This window comes from Scylla paramamosain, chromosome 7 (genome assembly GCF_035594125.1).
Source record: "Scylla paramamosain isolate STU-SP2022 chromosome 7, ASM3559412v1, whole genome shotgun sequence".
NCBI lineage: Eukaryota > Metazoa > Arthropoda > Malacostraca > Decapoda > Portunidae > Scylla > Scylla paramamosain.
The window spans coordinates 17272773-17283836 of NC_087157.1; the positions used below are offsets into that span (position 1 = coordinate 17272773).

The 11064-nt window shown below is 40.5% G+C and overlaps 1 long non-coding RNA gene across 1 annotated transcript; it reads left to right on the plus strand.

Annotated features, from left to right (window-relative positions):
* The first annotated feature begins 1727 nt into the window (after positions 1 to 1727).
* Positions 1728 to 6661, plus strand: LOC135101826 (uncharacterized). Its single transcript, XR_010269386.1, has 4 exons — positions 1728 to 3112; positions 4030 to 4193; positions 4518 to 4654; positions 6500 to 6661. It is a non-coding gene; the product is annotated as an uncharacterized LOC135101826 (long non-coding RNA).
* The last annotated feature ends 4403 nt before the right edge of the window (positions 6662 to 11064 follow it).

The following is an 11064-nucleotide window of genomic DNA, read 5'->3' on the forward strand; positions in this document are numbered from 1 at the left end:
GGGGGGTGAGAAAAACTGGCGGAGACGTTTCAGAACACCTAACTTCATAGAAGCTGTTTTAGCTAGAGATGAGATGTGAAGTTTCCAGTTCAGATTATAAGTAAAGGACAGACCGAGGATGTTCAGTGTAGAAGACGGGGACAGTTGAGTGTCATTGAAGAAGAGGGGATAGTTGTCTGGAAGGTTGTGTCGAGTTGATAGATGGAGGAATTGAATTTTTGAGGCATTGAACAATACCAAGTTTGCTCTGCCCCAATCAGAAATATTAGAAAGATCAGAAGTCAAGCGTTCTGTGGTTTCCCTGCGTGAAATGTTTACCTCCTGAAGGGTTGGACGTCTATGAAAAGACGTGGAAAAGTGCAGGGTGGTATCATCAGCGTAGGACTGGATAGGACAAGAAGTTTGCTTTACAAGATCATTAATGAATAATAAGAAGAGAGTGGGTGACAGGACAGAACCCTGAGGAACACCACTGTTAATAGATTTAGAAGAACAGTGACCGTCTACCACAGCAGCAATAGAACGGTCAGAAAGGAAACTTGAGATGAAGTTACAGAGAAAAGGATAGAAACCGTAGGAAGGTAGTTTGGAAATCAAAGCTTTGTGCCAGACTCTATCAAAAGCTTTTGATATGTCCAAGGCAACAGCAAAAGTTTCACCAAAATCTCTAAAAGAGGATGACCAAGACTCAGTAAGGAAAGCCAGAAGATCACCAGTAGAGCGGCCTTGATGGAACCCATACTGGCGATCAGATAGAAGGTTGTGAAGTGATAGATGTTTAAGAATCTTCCTGTAGAGGATAGTTTAAAAAAACTTTAGATAGGCAGGAAATTAAAGCAATAGGACGGTAGTTTGAGGGATTAGAACGGTCACCCTTTTTAGGAACAGGTTGAATGTAGGCAAACTTCCAGCAAGAAGGAAAGGTTGCTCCATACATTGTCTTTACTGCTTTTTATTATGTTTTTTTTTTTTTTTTTAGTAAACAATGTGACCTACCATTATATATATGTCGGTTCTTTGTTTTTTCTCCTTTTTTTATTGTGTCCTTTATTATTTTTTTATCCTTTATTTATTTATCTATTTATTTATTTATTTATTTATTGTTTTTCATTTTTTTGTATTGTACTAAATATAATTATTTGTCTTAGCCTGAATATGCCTTATGTGAAAGTGAAACGTTACAAAAAATAAAGTGAAGAAAAGAAAGAACTCTAGATGATTTCCGTGCTCACACACACACACACACACACACACTATCAAAACAATTATTTTGATATATATTCGTCATTTATATATTTCATTCCACGTTTGCCCACATGGCCAGCCAGAATGATTTATTTTTAACCTTTCTTCTTCCTCTCTCCCTCTCAAGGGAATAATACCACATCTTCCTTCCCTACATTTCTGCCAGTCCTTAGAGAAAGCACCTGCATCGCCTGTTCCTGTCGTCCTCCCTGGTCATTAGTCAAAATAACGACCGCCGTCATTGGTTCCTTCATCCCATTTCCAAGCATCTCATTGGCCATTTCTTCATCCCATGTACATTCTTCATGTACGCGTAGCTAGATCGTCAGTCTTCGGAGAGTCAGTCTTCCGAGTCTTCAGAGAGAGTCAGACTTGATCAGTTCACATTCAGTCCAGTTCATATCAGTTCAGAGAGGAGCACATCGGTATCGTCACGTCTGTAATCAATTGTGTCTCGATATCATGTGTGTACTCGTACATTCTATCCATTATTAAATCTAGAACTTTTATAGAATGTCCTTTGCTCGCACAAATCAACAATATCAAACCACTACCCACGACCTCCACGCTACCAACAATATCAAGCTACTACGCGGTCCTCCAGAGCAGCCACCACCACACCAAGCATCATCAACAGAGACATTCATCATTTCAACGGAGCGGTAAGAAGTACATCATCAAAACAGTGTGGTCAACATCATCTGGAACACTGGTGACAACAAGTGGCCAAAATTTACGGAAACAGTGGTAGCAACGGTGTTGTGCGATCGAAGACACGAACTCTCGACTTTCTCAAAATCCAGTACATGCTGAGACAAGAGTATCATATCCCATCGCAGGCAAGTTGCGAGGCGTTGTCATTTCCTACCACGCTCAAATCGTGGGTTACCACACTCTCCACGTGCTATCTTCCCTGCCGCTTCTGCCTCTTCGCTCCTGACTCATCCCCGTGGTCACACCTGTCTGCCATCACACCTGTCGCCGCCTATTCCTACTCATCACGCCGCTCCTCTTTGCTGGTTGCCGTTCATGCTTCTTCCTGAATTGTGGGTATCCCTTGGTTCCTTCTCCGAGCCACCCCCACCTCTCCCATCCGAGTACTCGAGGTCAAGCCTCATCACCACCACCACTCCCCACCCAGCCCTTCTCAATGCCCGGACTCGCCCAAGGTCATCTTTCCAAGTTTGCTCCCAGCAGTGATCTTCCCAGTCATCTGGGGCCAGATCCACGAAACGGTTATTATCAACCTCCGGCAGCCAAATGGTATCCACGAACGCATAAGAGGTTGGTGTTGCCATGGTAGCAAGGTAGTTACACCACCTCCTGAGGTGGTGTAAGTTAACTCGCCCGAAAACTCTTATTTAAATATTTATGTGCACAAAATAACTTTTTTTTTTATTATTATTTACAAGCTTTATCACCAAGAAAGTATGGTTTTGTGATGCATAAAGTGAAATCTTGCATGGAACACTGAAAACGAAGCATGAAAAGGAAGAGGCTGATTTGCCCCACACGTGCGCACTCCTCATTCCGCCTCGCAGCAATAAGTTTGTATTGTGATTAAGTATTGTTTTCGTCGCTTCTCCTGCATATATTGGATATTTTCTTTGCATACTTCCACGTTCGTGCCTTGAGGCGAGAAAGGCGCTTTTGGAATTGCCTTGATTCCTTGGCATTGAGTGATAATGAGCTGATGCTCAAATACCACTTCCCTAGGCAGACCTTATCCTCTTGTTTGAGGAGATGCAGTCTCAGCTGGAGAGAAGAACAAGGCAAAGCCAGGCATTACCAACTCACACCCAGGTTTTGCTGGCCCTGAGATTGTTTGCCAGTGGGTCCTTCCAAAACGTCATTGGAGACACTGCAGGTAAGATGATACTGGTGTTGCATGCTTCATTCAGCACAGGGGCTGGCTGTTGTGGAAATTGTCAGGGAGCCCTTTCCCTGACCTCATTACTGGTCTATTCTCTTACATTCTTCGCATATACCTTTAGGTACACAAAGCATAACTTTAAGGCGAGAAAGAAGTGACCCTGTTCTTCAGGGGGTTCAGGGGATGGGCGAAGGCCACCCAGAGGTTAACAGTGGTTAGGTTAGTCACCTAACCTAACATTACCTAATCTAACGTAACCACGGGGGCTAGACCCACCCTTAAGGACACTAATATAAGTTAGTATAACTTCTGGAACACCCCTAAAGGATGGGGACACATCTCCCCCAACCTTATACTATATTTTCAGGTTTATCAAGAGGTATATGTGAAAGAATGGAAGAGGATAGACGTGTAATAAGGACAAGAGGGGACTCTAAACAATTACTACTATTTTTTTTTTTTTTTTTTTTTTTTACAAATTGCACAATATCCCATTAATAACTTTTGTAGGTGAATAAACTGATGTTCAGTATGGTGAATAATATTTAAGTGTGGCTGACTTTCAAGGGTAAAAGGCATAAAAGTCAATCTACTGCATGCCAAGGTTTATAAAGTTGTAATCCAGTGTTAGGAATATGTCAAGATTAGTTCCTAGTGTCAAAATATGTAAATGTATAATTAATAAGGAGGGATGAGGGATGATGCTAACCTTACCAAACGTGCCATCAAGTACACCTGGGTGTACTTGAACGGTGCACTACATATAGAGGGATCATTGAATTTATGTTGCTGATTTTTTTTTTTCTTTTTCTTTTTTTTTTTTTTTTTTTTTTTTTTTTGCTTACAGCAGAAAGATGTATCTTATTTAAAATAAATAAAATGAAAACTAATGGCTTATAATCTGCTTTCAGGACTTACGCAAGCGTCAGCAGGGTCTTCGAGTGTGTGTGCATTGTGTTGAGTGATAAGTCGGTGCAGGAAATCAAGATGCCTTCAACACACCTTGATCAAAGGAGAACTGCACAGCAGTTCTTCAGGATCAAAAATTTCTTAAGAGTTATTGGGACCATTGATGGTAAGATTAACAATAATATATTTTGTTTAAAATTTATTGCTATTGTTATAATCTATCACTTCATCGGTGTTTACTTTGAGTGAAAGGTATCTCACAGCCTCAAGTTCTTGTTAAGCATTAAAAAGTTTTCATATTTTATGTATATTGTGTGCATATCCAGTGCAGGGATGCTATATATATATATATATATATATATATATATATATATATATATATATATATATATATATATATATATATATATATATATATATATATATTAATGGTAGATATATGTAGCTACTGTGTATCATGATCATCCAATACATTCTTTTGTGTGCACAGGCACCCACATTGCCATCAAGGCCCGAAGAGTGGACGAGGCCCTCTACTTTAACTGGAAAAGCTATCACTCCCTCTGAAAATCCAACTTGTTTGTGATGTGAATGGAGTGATCCTCAGCTACTGCTTCAGATTCCCAGGTATATAGTATTATTGCATTACATGTTTACCCAACCATGTATTTTATTGATTTTTATGTGACTGCAATTGGTTACTGGTATTACATAAGAAAACAGTGTGACAAACCTTGACATTAGTTATAGAAGGAGGCAGTAGACACCTGCCAAAACGATAATTACTCCCAGTGAGGTCTAAAGCACTATTCAGGGTGTGCTGTGAACTTATCATTAAACCCAGCTGTGACCTCACTGAACGTTTCCCTTTGTGTCTCACAACACAAGGAGGCAGTCACAGCCTGCCCTCTAAAGACAACTCTCTTCCTCCACACAAAACTACAAACACCTAAAAACACACACACCCTTCACTCAAAAATTTCAAAATCATCATGGCGACTCCTACACCAGCCTCCGAGTCCCCATCTGGGGAGGGGACCATAAATGTGCCTAGGTCGGACTGCCTTTTTGTTAACGACCTTAAGTGTCTTGACACCCCCCTCAACGTTCTCTTCATTAACTTCTGCAACATTCGCAGTCTAAGATCTAATTTTCAATCTGTAGAACACCACCTCTCCTCTTCTAAACCTCATCTTCTTTTCCTCCCTGAAAATCAGGTGTCTGAGACAACTGACAGTAGCCCCTTTTCTGTTCCCTCCTACTTTCTCTATCCTCATTTTCGATCCAAAGCTGGATGTTGCCTTTATGTGTGCAATGACTTAACATGCTTTTGTGCCCACGCTCTTGTATCTTCCGAGTTTTCCACCATCTGGCTACGAATACAGAGTCACTCTCAAACTAAATTTATCTGTGCTGTATATCTCTCACCTAACTCCTCTGACTATAAGAAATTCTTTGACTGCTTAACTTCCAAAGTGGAGCACATTCTGACCCTCTTCCCTTTTGCAGAGATCTCCATTCTTGGAGACTTTCGTGGACTCTCCCCAATCACTGTTCACCTCAGCCCCCTTGTGTCAGCACTAGAGGCCATCTATACAATTAATACAACAGACCTGCTCATCTCAGCCACTACTGTCAGCACTAGAGGCCATCCATACAAATTAATGCAACAGACTTGTACACCTCAGCCACTACTGTCAGCACTAGAGGCCATCCATACAATTAATGCAACAGACTTGTTCATCTCAGCCACTTTTGTCAGCACTAGAGGCCATCCATACAATTAATGCAACAGACTTTTACACCTCGGCCACTGCTGTCAGCACTAGAGGCCATCCATACAAATTAATGCAACAGACTTGTACACCTCAGCCACTACTGTCAGCACTAGAGGCCATCCATACAAATTAATGCAACAGACTTGTACACCTCGGCCACTGCTGTCAGCACTAGAGGCCGTCCATACAGTTAATGCAGCAGACCTGTTCATCTGAGCCACTTCTGTCAGCATTCCTTATAGTTATTGTGATGCCAGACACACATTTTTCTCAGAGTGATGAAAATCTGGAATTTTCTTGCTAACAGTGTGCCTGAATCTAATTCTGTTGATGGTTTTAGGTGCAGTTTGTCCAACTTCTCAGGTGTACATCTGTTTGATTCTTGCTGGTGACATATACGCTGTGCTGCTAGTCAGATTTATTATTTATCTTGGGCTGATGGCACACTTGCCAGGCAGTTAGATAAGCATGTACAGACTTTGGTGTCTTTTTGATAGTGCTGGTGAGCTGACCCTGAACTGGCCCTGAAGGGGTTCTCTCTTGTGAGACCAGCCAGGTAAAAAATATGTTGAAATGTAGCCACATTTACTATTGTGAAGTATTTACTATTCTTTTCATTTCTTCTCTGTTCACAGGTGCTCTGGAAAATCAATTCAAGGCTAATTATTATTTTTTCTTTATTCATTATCCACAGTTGCCTTGGAAAGTGCATTCCTGGCTGAGTGTGGTGCGTGTGCCTGCTACTCGTGTGGTGGTGCTGCTGCTGCTGCGTGAATCCTCTGCCGTGGGAACCCACCACAAATAGCTAATGGATTCTGTATGACGGGATCAGCAGCAGACAGAATTGCAGTGATGTATTAAAATGCCTAGGTTTGGTCCTAAAGGATGGATTTGATGTTGTATTTACTACTCATTTGTCTGTAGTCTATATAGTTTTACTACTACTGGAGTAGTAGTAAAACTGGGGCTTTTTTTTCTTTTTTTATTCAAAATTTTTGTTGCCCCTGGCCAGTGGCCCTCTTACAGGAGAAAAGTAGTAGTAGTAATATTTATTTTTGTATGTGTTTGTGTCTATTATAGTATACTGCACTGTAGGAAAAGTTTTGTGAGGAACACATGTTAATCTTGACAGTCACTGGTTTGAACCTGAAGCACAACTTTCCAGAAACAAGACCTTGCATTTAGTATACAACAAACTAACTTACCAGCTTCCTGTGTTAGCTTAATTCTATCTTGTTTGTATTCTTAATGCTTTGCTTTCTCATTAAAAAAACATTTTCAAAGGCCATACAGATGATCACCAAAATTCTCATGGGGCATTTTCTTTTTCTCTTGCAAAATCCTTGCATTGTCACTCATGAAAATGCCCCTGGAGACCACAACAACACCACCTGAGTAAAGATAAAGGTGAAAATAATGATTGTGGTTGTGGCAGTGGTGGTGGTGGTGGTGGTGGTGGTGGTGGTGGTGGCGGCGGCTCTGAGGAGAATTAAGTACTAATATCAGAAGGATGTGGTTTTCATGTTGCAGAAGAAACCAGATGGAAAAAAAGTGTGTGTGTGTGTGTGTGTGTGTGTGTGTGTGTGGGAGAGAGAGAGAGAGAGAGATAGAGAGAGAGAGAGAGAGAGAGAGAGAGAGAGAGAGAGAGAGAGAGAGAGAGAGAGAGAGAGAGAGAGGCTGGGTTAGGGAGAGAGAAGAGAAAGAGGTAAGTGGAGATATGGAGGCAAGGGAGAAGGAAGAAAAAGCAGAGGAGTTATGGGAGAGATGGAAGAAAGGGAGGAGGAGGGAGGGAGGGTAGATGAGCAGTATGTAAGTGAGTGTGAGTGGAGTCAGCATATAAAAGGGAGAGAAATGAATACTCTAAGGAGGGAAGAAATAAAGAATTTATGAAAAGACATTATAGACATATGTAAGGATGAACCAAGGATGTTCTATAGAATGGTAAAATGAAGAATAAGAATGGGTTCAACAAACTGAAAATAAATGGTAAACATGTTGAAGAAGAAGCACAAATTGCACAGGTTTTGAATGACTTCTTTCAGTGTCTTCATTGGAGAGGGAACATTTGGTAGACTGGTGACAGCAGATGTGAGAGTAGAAGAGTGAGTGAGATTGAGGTAACTGGATGAGGTAAGAATAATGATGGAAGACTTGGATGTGAGGAAGGCACAGGGACCTGATGGAGTGTCTGATTGGGTGGTGAAGGAATGCAAAGATCAACCTGCACACATGATTTACAAACTCATCATAACTTCATTAAGGGAAGGAGTGGTGCCCAACATTGGAAAAAAAGCAGGTATAGTCCCCATATATAAGAGTGGAAGCAAAGAAGAACCATTTAATTATAGACCAGCATCATTAACAAGTGTAGTGGCAAAATTGTGCCAAAGAATAGTGAAGCAAAGATGGAGTGAATATCTGGAAAAGAGAGAAATATTAACAGACAGACAATTCAGATTTAGGAAAGGAAGGTCATGTATAACAAATTTAAGATGCTTCTAATCCAGTCATAGATATGGTACAAGAAAGAGAGGGATGGGCAGATTGTGTTTATTTTGATAAGGTGCCCCACAGCAGACTGTTGTGGAAATGAGAAATGTCTGGTGGGCTGAGAGGAGCACTCCTACATTGGATCAGTGACTTTCTGAGAGGAAGGGAAATGAGAACAGTGGTCAAAGATAAAAAGTCATCATGGAGAGAGGTAATTAGTGGTGTTCTGCAGGGTTCAGTACTACCACCAGTCATGTTTGCTACCTGTGTGAATGATGTGATGGAAGGGGTGAATAGTTACATGAGTCTATTTGCTGATGATGCAAAATTGATAGGAAAAGTGGAGAGGACAGAGGATTGTGAAGCTCTACAGTGAGATCTGAATGTGATTTGGGATTGGAGTGACACTTGGAAAATGGAGTTTAACATAAAAAGATGAGGAGTGTTGAAGTTTGGGCATAGTTGTGTGATGCCAGTCTTCAGTTATAAATTGGGTAATGAGGAAATAAAAGTGAAGAGTGAAGAGAAAGACCCTGGAATTACTGTCACTGATAAGTTGTCCTCAGAGGTACATGTAAGAAGAAAGACAGGGGAAACATATAATCTGGTGAGAAACATAAGAACAACATTCAACTACCTGGATGAAGAGATGATTAGTGATGTAACTGACAATGATAAGACCTAGTTTGAAATATGCAGCAGCGATGTGGTCTCCCAGCACTAAAAGGGACATAAAGAAATTAGAAAGAATACAATGAGCAGCGACAAAGTTGCCTCTGACCCTATCAGACTTATCATATGAAGAGAGACTAAAACTAAACCTACCCACCCTTGGAAGAGAGAAGAGAGAGAGGTGATCTGATGGCATTATATTGGATTTTGTTGGACAGTGAAAAATTGGACCAGAGTAATTTGGTGGTGAGAGACTTTAGAAGCACGAGCGGGCATGAGAAGATGAAGAAGAAGGGTGTGTGTAGGAGGATATTAAGAACAGTTTCCTGCAAAGTACTGCAGAAATCTGGAAACACACACACACACACACACACACACACACACACACACACACACACACTTAAAAACATATGAAAATTTTTACTATAAACTTGTAAATTTGTTCATAATTGTATGACTTCTTATATGTCACCTCTTATGTGACCTGTTATGACCTCTCAGGGACAGCCTTGGGGGCATCCATTATTGGCAGAAGCCCCAATGTGCTGAGTGACAGGGCGGCATGACCTTGCACATCAGAGGGTCAGGTCAGTGTGTGCTTTGTGCATATTGTGCCTTAGTGGCCTGTCACCTCTCTCTCTCTCTCTCTCTCTCTCTCTCTCTCTCTCTCTCTCTCTCTCTCTCTCCCACACACACACACACACACACACATGCAGAAGATGTTGAAATGGGAGAAGGAATGGCAGAAGTAATTATAATTCAAACAAAAAGGAAGGGAGAAGGAAGAAGAGATTTTGCAGTGGCTTAGGTACCCCCAAAGACGAATGCATGGACACAAGAGGATGGAATAGATGGAGAAAAAAGGAGGAAGTGAGAAATGGAAAGAATTCAAGGAGGCAAGAAATAAATATATCAGAATCCTGAGAGAAGAAGAAAGGAATTATGAGAAAGATATAGTTAATAAGTGCAAAGATGAGCCAAAGTTATTCTTCAGACATGTGAATGGGAAGATGACGTTACATAATGAAGATACACGGTTACAAGCGGAATTAATGAACAAGTGCTTCCAGTCAGTATTCACCAAAGAAAGCAAATTTGAAGGAGAAAGAGCATGGCACAGACACAGTGTGATGAGAGAGATACAGGTGGATGTAAGTGAAATTAAGAAGATTATGAAAGATTTGGATGTAAGTAAGGCTCAAGGACCGGATGGAGTGTCCAACTGGATACTTAAGGAATGTTGTGAACAACTAGCAGGGAGTATACACAATACCATAGTATGTTCTTTTAAGGAAGGAAAAATCCCTCTAGACTGGAAGAGAGCCAATATTGTGCCCATTTTTAAAAGAGGTAATAAAGAAGATCCATTGAATTACAGAACAGTGTTCCTTACAAGTGTAGTGGCAAAAAATAGTGGAAAGAATAGTTAAAAACAGATGGATAGAATATTTAGAAGAAACAAAAAAAAACATTGACTGACAGACAGTTTGGTTTCAGAAGTGGAAGGTCTTGTGTCACAAATTTAGTGAGCTTTTATGGTAGAGTGATTGATATAATTCAAGAGAGAGAGGGATGGGCAGACTGTTTTATTTAGACCTAAAAAAAAACATTTGATAAGGTACCACACCAGAGACTGCTATAGAAAATTAAAAATATAAGGGGTTTGCAAGGCAACACACTGAATTGGGTCACAGACTTGAGGGACAGAGAAATGAGAACAGTAATAAAGGGAGAAAAATCAGAATGGTATAGAGTTACAAGTGGAGTACCACAGGGGACAGTCTTAGCCCCTGTAATGTTTCTGGTGTATGTCAACAATATAGTGAATGAGGTTGACAGTTATATAAGTCTGTTTGCTGATGATGCAAAATTATTGAAAAGAGTGGAAAACAATATGGATTGTGAAATATTACAGGAAGATCTAAATAAGATATATAAATGGAGTAAGAAATGGGAAATGGAATTCAATGCCAAGAAATGCAAGGTGATGGAATTAGGAAAAACCTACTGCTACTAACTACTACTACTAGGTACTACTACTAGGTACTACTACTACTACTACTACTACTAGGTACTACTACTACTACTACTACTACT